Genomic DNA, 20,024 nt, shown 5'->3' with positions numbered 1-20,024 from the left:
ACAAATCAAAGCCCCAGAGCCAATACTTTTAAGCAACTAAGAGATAGCCAACCTGTCAGATGCACAGTTCAAAACACTGGTGATCAGGATGTTCACAGAATTGGTTGATTTTAGTCACAAATTAGATGAAAAAATGAAGGCTACACTAAGTGAAATGAAGAAAAATGCACAGGGAACCAATAGTGATGGAAAGAAAACTGGGACTCAAATGAAGGGAGTGGACCAGAAGGAAGAAAGAAACAACCAAACAGAAAAGAATGAAGAAACAAGAATTCAAAAAAATGAGGAGAGGCTTGGGAACCTCCAGGACATCTTTAAACATTCCAACATCCGAATTATAGGGGTACCAGAAGGGGAAGAGGAAGAGCAACAAGTGGAAAAGTTATCTGAACAAATAATAAAGAAGAACTTCCCCAATCTGGCAAAGGAAATAAACTTCTAGGAAGTCCAGGAAGCTCAGAGAGTCCTAAAGAAGTTGGACCCAAGAAGGAACACACCAAGACACATCATAATTACATTAGCCAAGATTAAAATGAAGGAGAGAATCCTAGAAGCAGCAAGAGATAAGGGGACAGTCACCTACTAAGGAGTTACCATCAGACTGTCGGCTTATTTCTCAAAAGAGACCTTACGGCCAAGAAGGGGCTGGAAAGAAGTATTCCAAGTCATGAAACCCAAAGACCTACATCCAAGATTGCTCTGTCCAGCAAAGCTTTCATTTAGAATGGAAGGGCAGATAAAGCGCTTCTCAGATAAGATCAAATTCAAGGAGTTCATCATCACCAAGCCATTATTATATGAAATGTTAAAGGGACTTATCTAAGAAACAGAAGATAAAAAAGATGAACAGTGAAAGGACAGTAAACTCACAGTTATTAACAACCACACCTAAAACAAAAGCAAACTAAGCAGGCACCTAAAACAGGAGCGGAGCCACAGAAATGGAGATCACATGGAGGGTTAGCAACAGGAGAGAGGGAGGAGGGGGCAGGGAGAAGTACAGAGAATAAGTAGCATAGACAGTGGGGAGACAACAGACGGGGGGAGGGCAAGAATAGTATGGGAAATATAGAATCTAAAGAACTTGTGACACATGGACATAAACTAAAGGGGGGGAATGCGGGTGGGAGGGGGTGTGCAGGGTGGAAGGGAATGAGGGAGGGAAATGGGACAACTATAATGGCATAATCAATAAAATATATTCTTAAAAGAAAAAATAAAAGAAAAATCACCAGCCAAGGATGCAATTATTGATTTTAGAAAGAGAGGAAGCAGGAGGAGGGGAGGAGAGAGGGAGAGATAAAGGGAAACGTTAATGTGAGAGAAATATCCATTGGTTGCTTCCCATATGTACCCCAACCAGGAACCAGGGATCAAACCTGCAACCTAGATATGTGCCCTGACCCAGACTTGAACCCATAAACTTTTGGTGTATGGGATGACACTCCCACCAATTGAACCATATGACCAAGGTGATTACTGAACTTTTTATTGGCTTCCTGCACCTCCAAGGGGTGGCCCACTTCTGCTGCCTTTAATACCTCAGAACTTGGGTGTCGCTAACCTGAGACACCACTTTTCCATCCACAGTCCTGAGGCTGATGGCCTTTTGGAATGACTGTATTGCCTGGTTGTTATCCAGCGTGTCACTGAGATTGAAGTCTTCCCCTTCTTTCAGCAGGCAGTAGTAGTGACGAACAATCTCGGCCTCCAACTTGACATTGATGTTCAGCAGATCCTTGTACATCCTTGGCCTGGTGCTGCACCTCTGCCCAGGTCTGGGCCAGCTCCGACTGCAGGTGCAGCAGGACCCTGCTGAGCTGTTCCATCTGCCTGGCATGGCGTGTCTTCCCTTTCCTTGAGCTGTTCTCCAAACTGGCCTTCAGATTTCTCATCACATCTAGGTCAGTCTCCAAGGACTGGTGTGCCTCCTCAGGTCTGTAAATGTCACCTCAGCAGCTCCTATCTCAGCAGTCTGAGGCAATCACAGTGGTGGGCTCCTCAGTCTGCTGGGACCAGTACTTGTCTTGCTCCTCTCAGTTTTCTGAGGCAGCTTGTCACACTGGGCCTGGGTGTCCACCGTGAACTTGATGAGGTCCTGAGATTTGGGGGAGTCTAACTCCACAGTCAACCTACAGTCGGTGACATGGCTTTGAAGACCACATAATTCCTCCTCGTGGTTCTTCTTCCTGAAGAGCAGCTCCTCGTTGAGATCCTCAGTCTCTGTCTCCAGGTGCAGCTGAGTGATATTGGTGTCATTGGTGTCATCAATGATCTTTCGGACTAATGAAAGATCAGCCCGAAAGATCATTGATCTCCACAGACTGATGTGTGACAAGCGCCATCTCATACTTGACTCCGAAGTCGTCAGCAGAAAGGTGGATACTGTCCACAGAACTTGCAAAAATCTAAGCCCTCAGTTCCTCAATGGTCTTGAAATAATGAGCCCAGTATCTGACCTGAGGTCCCTTCTTCTCCAGGTGTTCCTGGATTTTGAGCTCCGGTCTCCAATTACCAGCCTCCAGGCTTCTCACCCCTCCAGGTAGGAGGGCAGGCAGTCATTCAGGCATTGCATAGTTTCCTTCTTGCTCTGGATGCCCCCAGGCCCACCAGAGTCCCAGCCATCTCCACAGCCAAGCTCCTGGATCTCCCGCTGCCCTGCCTGCTGGTGGAGAAGGACACGGAGATCCAGAAGCCAGAGCCCCCATGACTGCATAGATGTTGGCTGTGCTGCTGGCTGTGCTGCTGGCCAACCGGTACCCAGTGGCTGAAAGCCTGCACAGGGCCCAGGGTCCAGGAGTTTGTGGAAAAGCTGGAGCATATGCAGAAGCTCATGTTGTTTAAGGAGGAAGGTGAGAAGCCGAGATTCTGGTTCAAGTAGCAGGCAGTCAAGACAAATGCTTTAAAAGATGATTGATAGATAGATAGATAGATAGATAGATGAAATAGAAAGTCTGGATGATCCTAATAAAAATGGAATCAGTAGTTAATCTTCCTATAAATAAAACACACCAGGCCAAAACCAGTTTTATAGGCAAAGGACAGATCTTTTAAGGAATAGATCACTGAAATCTTATAGAAGGGGTTATAGAAAGAGTTAAAGAGTTTTTGTTTTTTAGGCTTACAAACTCTTCCAAAGCTTAAAAAATAAAAACTCTTTAACTCTTTCTATAAGGTAAGTATAACCTTGATTCTTAAACTACACACAGACAATATGACAAAGGAAAATTACGGGCTTATCCCTCTTATGAACATAAGCACAAAATTCCCAAACAAAATAGCAAACAGCTAATAGCAAACTGCGATAGATTTTAATGTCCCTATTGTGGCCACTGTGGGCTGGCCTGTGACTTACTATGATGAATAGAATGTGGCAGACATAGCATTATGTGATTTCTGAGGCTTGAGAAACCTTAAAACTCTCACTCTTGTTCACTGGGAATAGTATTTCCATTTGAACAAGCCTAAGCCTAAGCCTCCTGGAGAGACTATGTGGTAAGAACCAAGGTATCAAAAATTAGCAGCTTGCCGGCCAATAGGCATGAGTATGGCCGTCCTTGACCATCGGCCCCATTCAGGCCACCAGAAAACTGCAGCCACATAAGTGAGCCCAAGTGAAACCAGCAGCAGAATGCCCAGCTGAATTCAGTCCAAATTACTTATCCACAAAATTGTGAAGGAAAAAAAGGCTAATTTTTAAACACTAAGTTTGGGTTGATTTGTTATGTAGCAGCAGTGGATAACTGATCCACAAAAGAAATCCGGCAATGTATAAAAAACTTAACCCAACATGACAAAGTTAGATTTATCCTAATGATACAAGGGTGGTTTAATATGAGAAAAATCTTTAAATGTAATTTGCCTCAATAACATTTTTTTTATCCTCACCAGAGGACATGCTCATTGATTCTAGAGAAAGGGGAAGAGAGGGAGAGAAACACTGATGTGAGAGAGAAACAAGAGACATGGATTGGCTTCTTCTGGCTTGGGCTCTGACCTAGAATTGAACCCTTGACTTTAGGTTTACAGGATGATGCTCCAAGGAACTGAGCCACACAAGCCGAGGCACCCCAATGACATATTAAAAGGAGAATAAAACATAACCATCTCGGTACAGGCAGAAAATCATAATAAAATTCAATATTCACTCATTGTAAAATCAAAGCCTTGGCAGTTAGAAATAGAAAGAATCTTCCTTAACCTGAGGAAGAGTATCTTTCAAAACTTCACAGCCGAAAATCAATTCCAATAGTGAAGCATAAGACAAACTCCCTCTAAAATAAAAAACAAGAGAAAGGATACCCATTATCATCATTTTTTTTAAATTGAATTTGTTGGGGGTGACATCGGTTTGCCAAACCATACAAGTTTTAAGTGCACAATTCAATGAAACATCATCTGCTCCCTGCCTCATGTGCCCAGTCATCTCAAGCAAGGTCTCTTTTCGTCCCAGTTTCCACCTGCCTTTGCCCACCTCTACCTATCCCTGCCCATGTTACTACCCTTTCTGTTCAGCACTGCCTTAGAGTCCTAGACAGCATAGTAGGGCAGAAGGAAGGAAGGGAGGGAGGAAGGAAGGAAGGAAGGAAGGAAATTAATTAATTAATTAATTAATTAATATTGGGGGGAAAAAGAAACAAAGCTTATGTAAAGATAACATCATTGTCTACTTAAAAAAATGAATGACTATAATTAATCCAATTTCATGTCAATAAACCACAAATGTGATTTACATATAAGAAAGTATTTATAATAGCAACAAAAACTATAAGGTACCTAAAAATAAATTTAATAAATATTGACAAGACCTGTATGAAGAAAACTAATATTTTATTAAAAGGCATATATATTTTTTTAGAAAGCCTAACTACATAAGTACATCATTTTTTAAGGATAGGAAGATTCAATATTAGAAGGGTATCAATTTGTCCTAAAATAATCTTTGAATTGAATACAATCTCAATCAAAATCTGGCCCTGGCTGGTGTGGCTCAGTGGATTGAGTGCTGGCCTGCTAACCAAAGGGTCACCAATTCAATTCTCCATTGGGTCACATGTCTGGGTTGCAGGCCAGGTCCCCTGTGTAGGGGGCACTCGAGAGGCAACCACACATTGATGTTTCTCTCCCTCCCTTCCCCTCTCTAAATAAAGAAATAAAGAAATAAAATTTGTTTAAAAAATCTAGTATGAATGTTGTTTTTTTTTGGAAATTGACAGACTGATTCTAAATTTCACATAGAAATGTACAGAACCTTGAATAGCCAAGATAATCTTTAAAACTAGTAAGTGAAGGACCTACACTACTACGAATGGAAGGCTTACATTTAAGCTACATGAATCAAGGCAATGTGATATTGGCATAAGAATAGACAAATGTATCAATGGGACAGAGAACAAAGCCCAGAAAAAGACTCACACAAATATAGTCATTGATTTTCAACAAAGGCACTTCAGCAGTTCAATGGAAAAAAAAAGTTTTTTCACTAGAGCAACTAAATATTTATCATATTTCTAGACCATATGACACACCTAGGTTTTAGAGAAGGAAAATAGAGAAAAAATTTTTTGAAGCAAAAAATGAGGTAAAATATTTAATAACATAAATAACATAATATTTTACCAATGTAAATGTAAACAGAATTCAACAGCAGCATTAACAACCATTATTCCACCCATATTGGGGGGGTGCATCTTATAGTCCAATAAATACAGTATATAGGAAAACCACCATGAAACCTGATTTCTAGCATATACAAGAATCTAGATAGCTTATAGATCTAAATGTAAAGGCTTCTAAAGGAAAATATTAGAGAAAAATCTTCACATTCTTGGAGTAGGAAAGATTTCTTAAACATGATCAAAAGTACTAACCATGAAAAAATTGATAAGCTGGGCTTTATCTGAGTAAAAACTCATGCTCATTAAAATACACTATTAAAGTAAAAATGCAAGTCAAAGCCTGGGAGGAAATTTCACAGTACACATATTTGACAAAGGACTCAAATCCAGAATATATAAAGAACACTTACAAATCTAGGAAAAAGATAAGCTGTTTTAAAATTTGGGTAAATGAGAACTAAGGGGGGTGGAAATAGGAGGGAGGTGGGGAGCAAGGGGCGGGGGAGGCTGGGATGGGAAAAATAGACAAAAAAAAACTGTACTTGAAAAATAACTAAATAAAATTAATTTAAAAAAAAAGAAAAATAAATAAATAAAATAAAATTTGGGTAAAAGACCTGACTAGACATTTCACAAAAGAAGATGTTCAGATGGCCTAGAAGGACATGAAAAGGCCCTGGCTGGTGTAGCTCAGTGAACTGAGTGCTGGCCTGCAAACCGAAGAGTTCAATTCCCAGTCAAGGCACATGCCTGGGTTGCGGGGCCTGTGAGAGACAACTGAGTGATGTATGTCTCGTGCATCAATGTTTCTCTCTCTCTTTCTCACTCCCTTCCTCTCTCTCTAAAAACAAATTAAAATCTCTTAAAAATAATTTTTAAAAGAATATAAAAAGGTACAAAAATTTTCAACTGGGACATGCAAATTAAAACCACAATAAGATACCTCTAAGACATACACAAGAATGGCTAAAATTGAAAACTTGACAAAAGAAATATAATATACCTAAGAATAAATCTAACATATATCTACAATATCTCAATGGGAAAAAACTATAACACTAATGAAAGACCTGAAATGGAGAGGTATACCATGAAGACATGAATAGGAAGAAGCATGTTGTGGATGTCAACTTTCCCCAAAGTAATCTTTAGTGTAACTCCAATCAAAATCTCAAATTTGCCCTGGCTGTTGTGACTCAGTGGGTTGAGCTCGGGCTGCCAGTGAGCTGGTACCAAAGGGTGGCCGGTTGGATTTCCAGTCAGGGCACACACCTGGGTTGCAGGCCAGGTCCCCAGCTGGGGGTGTTCGAGAGACAACTGATCAATGTATTTCTCACACATCAATTTTTCTCTCCCTCTCTTTCTCCCTCCCTTCTTCTCTCTCCAAAAATAAATAAATAACATCTTCTAAAAAATAAAAAGCAAATGAAAAACACAATAGAGGGTATTAGCAACTCTGGCAAACTGGAGAATACAGGTACCATTTAAGGACATATGAATTTTTAAAAGTGTAAATACCATGCTAGCCAAACAAAATAAATTTTGGAGCTAGTTTTGGCTCATGGGCCCTTGGTCTGCCAGCCCCACACTAACTTAATGAGTCTCAGACTTTTGGTCTGTAGAATTTGGTGGAGAACTTACATGCATTTGCTATTGCAGGAAGAAACAAAAAACTCCAAACATATAAACAAGGAGAAGTCTAAGGGGATTGCTTAAAGACTAGATGGAGAGGGGAGGGGAATCAGCAGGAAGGCAGAGAGAAACACTGGGGAAAGGAGGAAAGAGGTAAACACACAGTGCCCAGTAGGGAAGAAGTGATCAAGAGAAGAGAAAGGCAGGAAAGAGGGAAAGCAGTGAGAAGGAATGCAGGAGAGAAGAAGAAAAAGAAACTCATTTCTCATGCTTATGCCTCTGTACTTTGACAATTGTTTTTCATGTAATAATCACAACTTTAAAAGATCGTTTTTATTATCCTGACTTTCAGAAAGATGAAATAAATTCTTCAGCTGGTAAATGAAGAATTAGGAGTCAGTTTGATTCTGAAATCTTGGGAGGTAAGGAAGACTGGCGGAGAGGCTCACGGAGAGGAGTGGGTGATGGGCAGGATGGGTCCTGCTGCTCCCCCTGGGGGCTGCAACTTGTAACAGTCTCCTTCTTTCAGCCTCTCTCCCAAACCACAGGCACCCAAAACACCAGGCTGGGGTTGGTTCCCCTGGCCAGCTAAGAGCTTGAAGAGAGGAAGCCTTTTAGTCACCAAGCTTGAGACATTTCTGTGTACCTAGGAACCCTTAGCTGGCCAACCGAGGGGTATCTCTAAAGCTCTTGTGTACCCTCAGTGGTCCGTGAGTCTGGTTTTGAAATTCTTGTTGTGTACCCCTAAGCCAGAAGACTAGGCAATCTCTATTTCTCATTCAATAATTCTCTGATTATCTTGCTAGAGAACTACTGTCTCTCAGGGTACCAGATGCCTAGTTTCTTCTTCAAATCTGAGAAGTGGTTGTAACAACTAGGGGAACAGGGCCCTTTTAATGAGAGATGAACAGAGATTCCCACATCAACATAGAGACCTAGACCCAGCAAGGAAAAAACAGAGAGTCTAAGGAAAAGAGGCAGAGACAGGAGACCCAGCATGGAGGCCTGAGCACACTGACCCAGGGGCACAGACAACAGAGTCAGACTAGGTCGGCTGATCTGGAGTCGGAGTAATGCCTGGGCACAGAGACCCAGCAGCTGGCAGAACTGAAGAGGCACAGAGTGAGGGCTGGACAGGTAAGGGGAGGAGGTGGGGGCTTCCTGGGGATTTGTCTGTCCATACCACGCCGGAAGGTTGGCCACTTTCGTGCTGCAGTTCCAGAAATGGGTCCAGGTCCTCTTGGCTCTGCAGTGAGGGAGCCTCCTGGGGTCCTGCGCATCCCAGGGCCTGCAGCTTGATCCTGAAACACACATCGCCACCACTGCCCTCTGTATCCAGTGGCCAGTGACGGGTACCAGAGGAGAACACTGCCTCAGCCCAGCCCTGTTGCTTGTCCCCAGCCCAGCCCTTCCTGTTGGCACTGGTGCAGCCCAGACCCAAAGTGGCCTCCTTCTCTTTGGGGCTGTGCTTGCTTGCAGAGCTGGCTGCAGGCAAGGGTGGCCTCTGGTGGTCAAAAGACAGTACTGCCCTCCAGAAGAAAGGTAGTGTTCTGGATAGGCAAAGAGCAAGCTGAATTCTCATTCCTTGCCTGCTTTCTAAAGCCAGCTTTTGTCCCTATTTATCTAAATGATGTACCCAGGGATCCCTTCTCTCTCTACACAGGGGGCATAATGAATATCTGATAGTGAAAGATGATGCCTGGAAGACCTATCCATATAAGGGGTACCCAGGGCATCTGTCTTCAACAGGCTGCTCTTAGGAAGGTGCTACGAGCCAAGGCTTTTCACTAGAGTTTCGGTTCAAGCCAGTTCATGGACAAGGCACAGGGTCCTCTCCCCACACCCATTCAGCCAGCCCTGCCCAAGAACCAGAAGAGGTTAGTCCACTCACCAGAGCTAAGGAAACTTGTGCAAGACCGTTGCCAAAGCAGAGAGACAGGGTCTTTGCAACGATAGCAGGCCCTCACAATAACCACCCACACTGAACTCTTTATGCTGACCCCTGGGCCTTCTCTTTTTGACTTCCTCTGTCTTTGGGGAAGTGGTCAGGGATTTTCCAGGAGAGGGTAAGAGAAGGGTCCCTCTCTGCCCATCTGCCAAACATACACAGCCCTCTGAGCACGACCACGCTTCCCCCAATGAGGGTGGCCCTGGGATGTCCAAGACATCTTGGACAAGGACAAAAAGGTGTGCAGGTCCCCTTGGCTCTGCAGTAAGGGAAACTCCTGGGGACCTCGCATCCCAGGTCCTGCAGTTTGCTCCTGAAACACACTGCCACCACTGCCCTCTGCCTCAGCCTGGAACTAGCAAGTAGACAGCAGTTTGGGAAAGAAGCAAGTTCAGTGCCCCAATCCTGGGACCACTTCTTTTAAGAAACCTCCCAGTTCTCTGGGCCTCAGTTTCTTCATCTGTAAAGTGAGCAGATTGGGCCATATGATCCCTGACTCCCTTCCAGCACTGAACGACTGTATGTTCTTAGGAACCCAAAGTAGGAGGTGGAGGCAAGACTCAAGTGTCCTAACACTCACCCCAACTCCATACCTCCCCCTCTCTATTTCCGCCCCACTGCCCTGGAGACCAGGTAGAAAGAAAGAGCTAGGAACATGAGGGAAAGCCACATTTTGAAAGACAAGGTCCATCTTCCCCAAGGGCTCACTGTAGGTCTGGGTACTAAAGCCTCCAGGGAAGGAACTAGAGACCATGGTCTCTTTAACCCCTGTCGTTACTTTCCAACCAGATCTAGGACTTAAGGGAAGTAGGGACAGGAGGCCCCGTGGATTTACCTGCTCAGTGGATCCTGGTGCTCCCAGTCTGGCCCCCAACTATGTCTTTTGAAGGGGCCATAGCTATGGCTACGGGCATGGAATGCTCCTAATCTTCGGAGGGGCACAGTGTGGAGGCCATCTCTCTCTCTTTTTTGCCCCTCCTCTTCCTCCTCTTCCTCCAGCTGCTCTTTGGATTCGACTACAGACAGGCAGCAGTGAGTGTGCTCTTGGGGCACCAGGTCTCCTCCACCTGTGAAGGATACCTCTGGGGCGTCTCTGTTCATGGGGGGCACACGCAGTCCAGTCTGAGTCAAGAAGACAGAAAGGGTGAGCAGAGTTCTAGAACTCTGGAGCCTTGGAACTAGAAAGGTGTCACAGTCAGCCAGGCCTAGAGCACCGAGTCAACCCTCCCGTTACTGAGGCACAGGATTGGAGAACGTCCAGCTCAGGAACACACCAGGGACTTGCATGGCCAAGTCCAGCATTGGGGTTTTCTGACTCCCAGCCTAGTGCTCTTTCGGGTTCATAATGACACCCTAAGTGACTCATTACTATATCTTTGGTGAGCACCTATGTGGCAGAAAACCAAGCTGAGCAAAGAGAAATATTGTTCCTTGCCTCGAGGAATGCACAATCTAGTGAGTGACACCCATGCACATCTGCATGTTGTGGACAAAAACACAAATCACAAATGACTAATGGGCTGGAGGGTGCCAAATGCCACCGGCGAAGTTTCAACAAAAGGCTTTGTGCTATCAGAGGAATGAATGTCCTCCAGTTGGAGGACTCAAGGGAGGGAAACGGAAGTTGACAGCCTTTGAGACGGGCCTGGAGGGGAGGAGGGTTAGGATCGACCAAGTTGGAGAGAGAGGAGTCTAGGCAGACACGACAGTAGGGAGAAAAGGCTCATGAGTAAGGAAGTATTATTTCTTCTGAAACTGGCTCTATAGGGAGTAAGAGGACTGTTATGAACTCTCCCAAGGAGCAGACGGAAGGGCTCTAAAATCCAACACGTGGCAGTTCCTTCTCTCTCCCAGGTGGGCATTGTTCTCACTGCCCAACACTTCTGGCCACCACCAGGGCTTGCCTCAGTGTGTCTCAAAGATAAGAACCCTCAGGTGCTCCTAAAGTTGAAAATGATAAGCCCATTCCATGAAGAAGTACCAAATACCAGAGTGCAAAGGTGGTAAAGGGGCGGGGAAGGAGCTTACATTTACTGCAACCTCTGAACCCCGCATTTCCAGGTCCAGTCACTCTGGGCTTTCTGCTAGAATGAGTTTCCCAGGCTCCCCTTCTCCCAGGACCACCCCCGGCTGCTGAGATGTTGGGTGTACCCAGGAGGACCAGGAGGCAGTGAGGCAGAACACTGCCTCCTTCCAGGCTTTCTATGAGGGTGTCAAGTCTCCTCATGTTATCTGATCATCCCACTCACCCAGGAGCCTCCAGCTTGTTGAAAAATTGTTCCTTCAATCTCCTTTTTCTGCTTACTTCAATCTGACCCCATGCCCACCAGGACTGCTGAGAAGACACTCTGCCCGACTCCCACAGCAGGGGAGGGGACAAGTGCTCAAGCCTCTGCGGTAGCATTCTGCCGCCCGGATGGGTAGATTTGAGGATAAAAACAGCCAGGCCTAGAAAACCCCTGTGCCCATCCACCCATGATCACAACATCTGGGAGCAACGAAGAGGGTATTATTCCTCAGCAGCCATCAGCAGGGATCCTCTCTCTCCTTGCCTGCAGACTTGGGCCTCCTGCCATTTGCAAACAGGACGTGCAGCTCTGCAGGGAGCAGGACAGAGCCTGAGAGCCAGCCCTTGCCACCTGGTAATTTCCAAAGCTAAGATGTGGGGAGTGAGGGGGGTTCACCAAAAGTATTGTGAGGAGCAGAAGTGGAGGGAAGAGTAGCAACTGGCGGTGCTCACTGGAAACTGAGGAATGGGGACTGGGAACAGGACAGAAATTGAGGGGCACTGAGCATGCAGTGGCCTGGGAGACTGAGGGGACAGAAATCGAGGGGTCTGGCACGCAGTGGCTTCATGAAAGAGGAAACACTGTTGAGCTGTACCCTCTGTACCCAGTCTCTCTCTGTCATCCTTGCCCCAGTTCTGCCCACAAGGCTGGATTTGGTGAGATTAATGACATGCAGCGACCTGAAGCCTTTTCCTTTCCCTCCATCCCTGGAGATGCTACCTGCTGGAGATGGCACCCTGCCGCCCTGGCCTGGTTGGTGGACAGCTCCAATCATGAGATCTTTATGTTCTGAAAATTCACCCTTTTTCCTCCACCTCAGAATAACCAGATTCTGGCATCTTCTGAAATATTACCCTTTTTCCAACATCTTTGCCATTTGATTCATGCCCTCTGCCCTCTGGGAAAATGGAATACATTCATCTCCTTCTCCTTCATACCTTCATTCCATTTCTCAGAAAGTTCTTCCTGTTTCCTAAGTTCAACCACTCCATGCTATAATGTCGATAATTTTATTCTATCCTGCAAAGAGATAAGGTTTTCTCAATCCCTTCCCAGAGATATGCCCTCCTCCATTGCCTGAAATTCAAGCTGGGGCCTCCATAGCTGTATTTGCTTCCCTCCTCTTCTTATTCACTTATCTATTTAATTTGTTTTTCCTCACCCAAGGACCTGCAACCTTAGTATATTGGGATGACACTCTGACCACATGGCTGCTTGACCAGGGCTTCCCTCCTCTTCTTGTGTTGACTCTCCCAGCTCCCCTTCTGCCTTCCCCTGTCCTCTTGAGCCCAGGAAATTGTACGAGGGAGCAGCCAGGGAGGGCTGGGTCTCACACACTGGCTTTATTTAGCTCCCCAATGTGATCACATCACATAATTGCTTCTGCTGAGCAGAGACAGAAGGTGCTGAAATACTACAGGTCTGGGATCAAAAGCCTGAAATGGGGCAGGGGAGGAAAGCAAGAAGGGCTCTGAGAAGCTATTTGAAGCCCTGGCCGACTAGCTCAGCTGGTTAGAGCACCGTCCTGCTGCATCATGTTTGCAGGGTCGATCCCTGGTCAGGGCGTACACAAGAATCAACCAATGAGTGCATAAACGAGCAAGACACTGAGTCAATGTTTCTTCTTCCCTTCCTCTCTCTCTGAAATCATTTTTTTAAAGCCATTTTACTTATTTTCCTGCTCCTGGATTAGATGGTTTCTCCACCAGCAGAGACCCTCCATGTCTCTGCCCACCTCTGAGTATGTAACCTCCACTAACTGATTCCAGGTGGTGAGGTGGGAGCATATAACATTTTAATAGAGATATCCATTATTCAAAACTCTGAGACCACATATACATATATATACACATACACATATACATATATATACACATACACATTTTTTATGGTGTTATAGTGGATTTAAAGCTCATCAGGATCACTAATTTTGCCACCTTCAAAAGCCACATGACTCGGGAACTGGCTTAATGTTTTTGACACTGGTCAGCTATAAAAAGGGAGGAGTCCTGACCAGTGTGGCTCAGCTGGGTGGGTGTCATCCTGCAAAGCAAGAGGTGGATGGTTCGACTCCCATTCAGGACACGTGCCTGGGTTACAGGTAGTGTCCCAGTCGGGGTGCATTTGAGAGCAACGACAGATGTTGCTCATTCACATTGATGTTTCTCACCCTCTATTTCTCCTTCCCTTCCCCTCTCTCTACAGATAAGTATTTTGTTTTAAGTGGCAATGATAATACCAAGTTTATAAGGATGTTGAGAAATGCTAATGTATATACAACTAAGATTGTTCTTGTACCATATTAGGTACTTAATAAATGCTAGTATTATTGTTTTGTTTTGTTTTGTTTTGTTTTGTTTTGTTATATCAGGGGCATAGAGAAACAGAGTTGGAGAAAGGAAGGCCGGCCCAGACCAGAAGCTGAATAGGTACTATATGATGGTTTCCCCACCATGCTCTCTTATAGAAGAGAAAGAATAAATAACCCATAGGCCAACAAGTCACAACTGTGTTGGGAACTAATTATCATAAATAATTCCAGATAGAAATAGAGTGCATACAACCAAAGCAAGAAGGAGCAACAAGAAACAGCTTTTCTCTCCTGGCTGATGTGGCTCAGTGGATTGAGCACTGGCCTATGAACCAAAGGGTTACTGGTTCTATTCCCAGTTGGGGCACACGCCTGGGTTGTGGGCCAGGCCATGTCCCTGGTGGGGGTCTTGCGAGAAGCAACCACACATTGATAGTTCTCTCCCTCTCCTTCTCTTTCCCTTCCTCTCTAAAATAAATAAATAAAATCTTTTTTTTAAAAAAGAAGAAGAAACAGCTTTTCTGTCCTTTGGGCCCCTGATGAACCCTGATGAAGCTGTCCTCTTCTAACAGAAGGGGGGACAGAGTGGCCCCACCACTGCAAAGCAGGGTGGACAGACTGCAGCCCATAGGCCAGACTGCCCTGCTATCTTTTTTAAATGGTAGGAGAAAACCAAAAGAAGAATACTACTTTGTGACATGTGGAAATGATGTGAAATTCAAACATCGCCGTTCACAAAGCCTTTTCAAAATGCAGCGATGCACATTCGCTCATGCCTGGTCTAGGGCCGTCTTTGCAACACGACAGCAAAGCTGCTAGTTGCAACAGAGACCATGTGACCCACTGAGCCTAAAATATTTATTACCTGGGTCTTTACAGAAAAAGTTTGCAGACTTCTGATTTAGAGCAACTGGGTCTCTAAATCTCAGGGAGGAAAAAGAGATCAAAGACAGACACCAAGGCCGGCTGCACCCCAACCAGTCACTCTGCCACAAGCTAGGGGAGGAGGGACACTGAAGACCCCAATGTACCCATTTCCTAAATAGTCTCTGCAGCCCATGGGGAGGAAAGTCAACCCACGAATGTCCACATCACCTTGCTGGTTCCTCACCATTTCTTGGAATACATCATTATCCCTACTTTTCATTGGAAGAAATGGGCAGCGCAGAAAGGTAAAGTAACCTGCTGAGGTCCCAGGGCTACAGTAGGGAAGCTGAGTGTTCAAAGCAAATTTTCACACTATAGGGCCTGAGTTCTTTTTTTTTTTTAAGATTTTTAAAAAATTTATTTTTGGAGAGAGGGGAAGTGAGGGAGAAAAATATCAGTTGCTGTTGGCTCTCATGTGGCCCCACTGGGGACCTGGCCCACAACTCAGGCATGTGTCCTGACTGGGAATTGAATCGGTGACCCTTTGGTTCGCTGACTGAGCTCAATCCACTGAGCCACACCAGCCAGGCCTGGTTTCTTTTCTGAAACCAGAAGAGAAGCCATCAAAGAGTACAAGTAGCTAGTTTTGAAAGAAACCTGGCAACATTGTTATTCATCACACTCTGTTCCCACCCCACCCCACCCCACCCCACCCCACTTTCACCCCAGCCAAAGAAAAGAAGAAGCTTCTTAAGAAATTAGATGGGGCCTCCGGAGAAGTTAAATTTGTTCTTTCTACTCACTCTGTTCCCTTACAAATCTGAATGAGGCCATGGGGGCAGGCAGGCTTCTCTACCTGTGTTCACTACCAGCAAACACTGGGGACAGTAACTGCTGCTGGCAACCACACAACCCTTCTGTAGCATGGGGGCCTCCTGGGTCAAGCTCTGGGGTCCTGAATCTCCTGAAGGGGGGCCAAGGTGTGGAAGACCCAAAGAAGCAGATAATAAAGAATAGAAGTGAGAGGCCTGCTGGTTTTCCCCCTGATCTCCTAGGCCTGGGGAGGACAGGGTCATAGAAAACCCTTTGATGGTTCAAAATTTAATCTACCTGCTTCTTCTTCCATAGCAAGTAAACCATTAATCCAAGAGCCTCTGCAAAGGGGGCTAAATCAGCACTTCTCCTATCCTCAGGTAAAGAAGGCCCTAGGAACCACAGCTCCTTCCTGCCCTGGACCCTGGACACCCGATTCTACGGCAGGTAATAGCACACAAGTCTCTGATATCTCCCTCCTCACCCAATGATTTGGCCACATCATTACTCTATTTCTCAATGTGAGACACATGAGATTTTGACATGTGTTGAACATGGGCTGTCCTGGAAATCACTTTTCTTCTCTGACTTTCCCGTCAACTGCCAAAAAAAAAAGGAAAAGCAAAGGGTATAGAGAGAGAAGATTCATTCATTCAGGTGTCAGACCTGGAGAAGAGCACCCAGAAGGGTCTATGCGGAAACACCACGGGGGGATGTGTGTGCCACCTCTTAGTGGGACAGGGTTAAGTCCAGGCAAAAGCCATCTGCCCACCTCAGCTTCCGGGTTGACCTCTGAGAGGTGCCCACCTGCTTCCAGGGCCCAAGGGGCAGAGTTATTGACTTTATTGTTACAATAAAGTAACAATATTAACAATTATTGTTAATTCCGAAGTTCAAAGCTAGAGAGTCAGGCATCCCCAGCCCTGACCTAAACACATCTTCTCAGCCAGCAGCCAGGCATCTCAAACAACCGCCCCATTAAATAGCCCCTCCTCTTTGGTAAATGTTAGGCTCACAAATTATCCAGGAATTTTGCTGTTTTGGGTTTCCAAGTGTGACCACTTTTTTTTAAATTGATTTGCAAACCAAACTTAGGTTTGCAAAATCACCTTCTTTCTTTCTGGTGGACCTTAATGCTTGTTGGCACCCAGAGTAGCCCATGACGTGTGGGGACTGCAGAAGAGAGGGACAGGTCAGTCCTCTTCTGCCTCCTCCTGCCACTTTCTTGGCATGTGTCATGGGGACCGTGCCAGAAAGGTGGGGCAAGAGAGGGTCTGAGGTTCAGAGGGACACACCTGAGAAGACTTTGGCCACTGTATCTCGGGGAATTAACCCATCAGATCCCAGGGGACAACTAAAGGTGGTGGGCAGGGCAGGGAATTAGGATCAGGAAGTTCCTGGCTCCAGGTATGAGTTGGTGGCCTTTTAAATGTCACAACTAACCCACAGGGATATAGGGACAATGTTAGGTACTGAAGGAAGGGGACCCTTGAATGAATTAGGATATCGAGGCTTAAAAATCCTAGAGCCATCCTTCCTGTCTACATCTCCTTAGTAAGAAACAAGACCAGAAGACAACATAATAGACTTTGGTGTCAGAGGAACTTGGGTCTGAACTTGAGTCTGAACACCAGTCCTACAATTTACCTCAAATGACAAGGTTAGCTATTTAATTTTTCTAAACCTCATCTTTAATATAACAATTATGGTATGTCAAACACATAGGGTTGGGAAGATGAAGAATGTATATGAAGGGTTTAGCAACACTTGTCACACAAATAGTTAAGTGTTGTTGGCCATAACTGTGATTCCCCATTTGCGTGCACACGCACGCGCGCGCGCACACACACACACACAGCCCCCTAATTAAATGGGAGCTGAATGCAGGGGGCTGGTAGAGAAACTACAAACTGCTCTGCCCCCTCCTGGGGGGCAGGGGGTACCTGAAGAGCTCTGCTCCTGGGGGAATGCCCATTTATAGGGGTCCATAGGGTAAGACCCCAAGAAAAGGGAAGGGGGAAACTCACCAGACCTGGGAGATGTCCCAAAGATGGGGGACTTGTCCCTGCCCTCAGTTGGTGACTTCAATATGGGAAAAAGTCCTGCTTCAGGTAGCGCCTCTAAGAATCCAGTCCAGGACCTTGATGGGGGTGCCTCTCGTTTGGTCCTTTCAAGGGAAGGGCTCATGATCCAGAAGTTTGCATAGGAGACAGGGGGGACTCATTCCAGTCCAGACCAGCTGCCACTCAAACCCCTCCAGCACTTCCCTCCCCGCCCTACTTCAAACACCTTCTACAGTGCTGTGCCCAGGGCTTTAACCCCTTGGGTGCCATCGCTGGTCCGAAGGCTTCCTCGGGTTCCTCATGCCCAGCATCCCCTGGACAAAGGGCATTTTGGGTTTCAGGCTCATGTGGAAACAGGTAGAGGGAACCAAGCTGGGGTCACACTGAGGGGACAGTATGTGGGAACCTGATGTCCCAGGGAACTTCCACCTCCCTCCACTCAGAACAGGGTGAAGTTGAGGAGGGAAATGGGACGTCTCAGGGAAAGACCCACCACTGGCAAATTAATCACAAGGTCCTACTGGGGTCAGGGAGGACCTTTGCCTTCTTTCAAATTTGGCTTCAAAACTGCTTGTCAGTCCCTTTAAGAGGCAGGCTAGAGCAGGGGATAGAGGAGGAAAGATTGTATTTTCTGTGATGAAATACATACAGGGAGGAGCTTGAACAGGGGCAGCTACATCTGAGGAGGCCCCCCTCCTGCCCACAAGTCCACGGTGACTCCCACTCCCTCCTCCCTACCACCCTGTGGTGGAAACCAGGCACTGGATGTCTGACCCGTTCCACACCCATTCCCTGATAACAGCTTGGGGGCCCTGACTCACGCTCACTTCTTCCCTGGGGCAGAGGACAGCTGGGCAGACACTGGACTTCCTGAGGTGAGGAGTCCTCCTCCTGACAGCCCTGCTGGAGCACAAAGGCCTTGGGTGGCCCTACCAGCTCCCTAGTTGTGGGGCCTTGGGGAAGTGACCTGTTCCCTGGCGTCCTCGTCTGTCAAACGGGGGCGTTAGGCGAGATACGTGCACACGGTGACATGCACGTGCAGGGCCTGTACTGGTTACGCAGTAAAGAAGCTGCCACTTGCTGTGTGACCTTGGATAAGCCACTTCACTGTCTGTGCCTTTCCTGATCCATTAAGTAAGAGGGTTCACTCTAACTCTTACTACCCTAAAGGAGGGTAGTTGCTGCAAGATGTGAAAACGGTCCTTTTTCTGCCTAGCTGGACACCAAATCACATGATGGTGAGAGGGGAGCTTCTCACTTCACAAGAACAGGGGAAACACCTGCTTCATTTTACTGGTGTGGGGGTTCCTCAGAAATCCGCTCAGTAAACCACCTCCTGATTGCTCAGACGTGGCCACCGGGAGGACCGTGAATTACCTGAAGCCAGTGAATTACCTGAAGTGGTGGATGGGGGTGGGGACGCCCAGCCCTGCTGCTGTCTGTGGTCAGTGCCACTTCCACCGCCCTGAGCCGCTGCATTCGTTTCCTGGAAACTCTTACACCCGTTTCCCATTGACTCTTCAGGTAGGGCCCCAAGGCCGAGTACGTGAAGGAGGTGAAAACCTGACACCTGGTTGCTCCTGGTACCAGGGCTGGGTTTGTGGGTGAGCAGGTGCCAGCTGAAAGTGTGGACAATGTGGGAAAAATCGACGGCTGGTTTCCCAGGTGGGATCTGGAATGTGTTGGCAGCTGGGTTACTCTCTGTACTGCCTTTTAGTGAGAAGCCCCTCCGTTTGGGTATCCAACCTCCTGGAAGGACGTGCTTTCCTTCTCCCCTGCAGATCTGCAGGCAACCTGGAGATCTGAGTACCCTCCTTCCTAGCGTGGTTTCCATGAGAGCAAAGGACTGCTGTCTGCCTCTCCTCCTCCCGTTCCACTACCTCAAGAAGTTACCAGAGTTCGATCACAAAGCCAACTCCTCCAGCTAAGTCTGTCTACAGATTTTAGAGGCTCTTAACATTCTCCAAGCCCACTACTCAGGGGAAGCTCAAGTTCCACCCCTACCAGTGGAAGCGCATCTCTTCAGAGGAAGTATCTGGTTCTGGCTGCTTTTTGAGGTGCCTATGACACTGGCTGCCTTCACAATGCTTCTCTTGTTACCTGCCTGGCCTCCCCCCACCCCCTCCCCAGTCTCCTCCATTCTAACAAGGACCAGAACACAAAATGCTGAGTTGTGCAAGGGAAGGACTGCTCCAGCTTTCAGGAAAGGAGCACCTCTGGGTTGGACTGAGGAAGAAAACTCTTCCATCACCTTCTGGTTACGAAGCTTATCCTGTCCTCTAAAAGCAGAACACCTCCTCCTGCAAGCTAGCTCACTGTTCCCGTGGAGGCCACGTGGAAGGAAAAGTGTGCCCCCCCCCAAAGATTAATACTTCATAGCCCTAAGAGCAAAAGGATACGTATCAAATAGCTCCCTTTTCCCTCCCTACACTTACTTCTCAAACCCAAGCTTCTGACCCACTGCTTTCCCCCACATTCTCCAGA

General features: G+C 46.4%; 1 protein-coding gene and 1 pseudogene across 3 annotated transcripts in view; both read right to left on the bottom strand.

Moving 5' to 3' along the window:
• ARHGEF2 (Rho/Rac guanine nucleotide exchange factor 2) overlaps nucleotides 1-8,603 on the bottom strand; it is a 46,230-nt gene extending 37,627 nt beyond the window's left edge. For 2 of the 3 annotated variants that reach the window (XM_037132550.2, XM_053666244.1), the window contains exon 1: nucleotides 8,434-8,539. The gene's annotated coding sequence lies outside the window, so the exon portion shown is untranslated. Of the gene's footprint in view, nucleotides 1-8,433 lie in introns of all 3 variants that reach the window. The other variant, XM_053666245.1, reaches the window with a different exon arrangement.
• On the bottom strand, nucleotides 1,535-2,835 carry LOC128627562 (keratin, type I cytoskeletal 18-like; annotated as a pseudogene).
• Nucleotides 8,604-20,024: the final 11,421 nt, after the last annotated feature.

The sequence above is a fragment of the Artibeus jamaicensis genome, unplaced genomic scaffold, assembly GCF_021234435.1.
Source record: "Artibeus jamaicensis isolate MK-2021 breed Jamaican fruit bat unplaced genomic scaffold, CSHL_Jam_final contig_447, whole genome shotgun sequence".
In the NCBI taxonomy this organism is placed as follows: Eukaryota; Metazoa; Chordata; class Mammalia; order Chiroptera; family Phyllostomidae; genus Artibeus; species Artibeus jamaicensis.
Note: the sequence above shows the minus strand (reverse complement) of the source record. Positions and strands in the feature narration are given on the sequence as shown.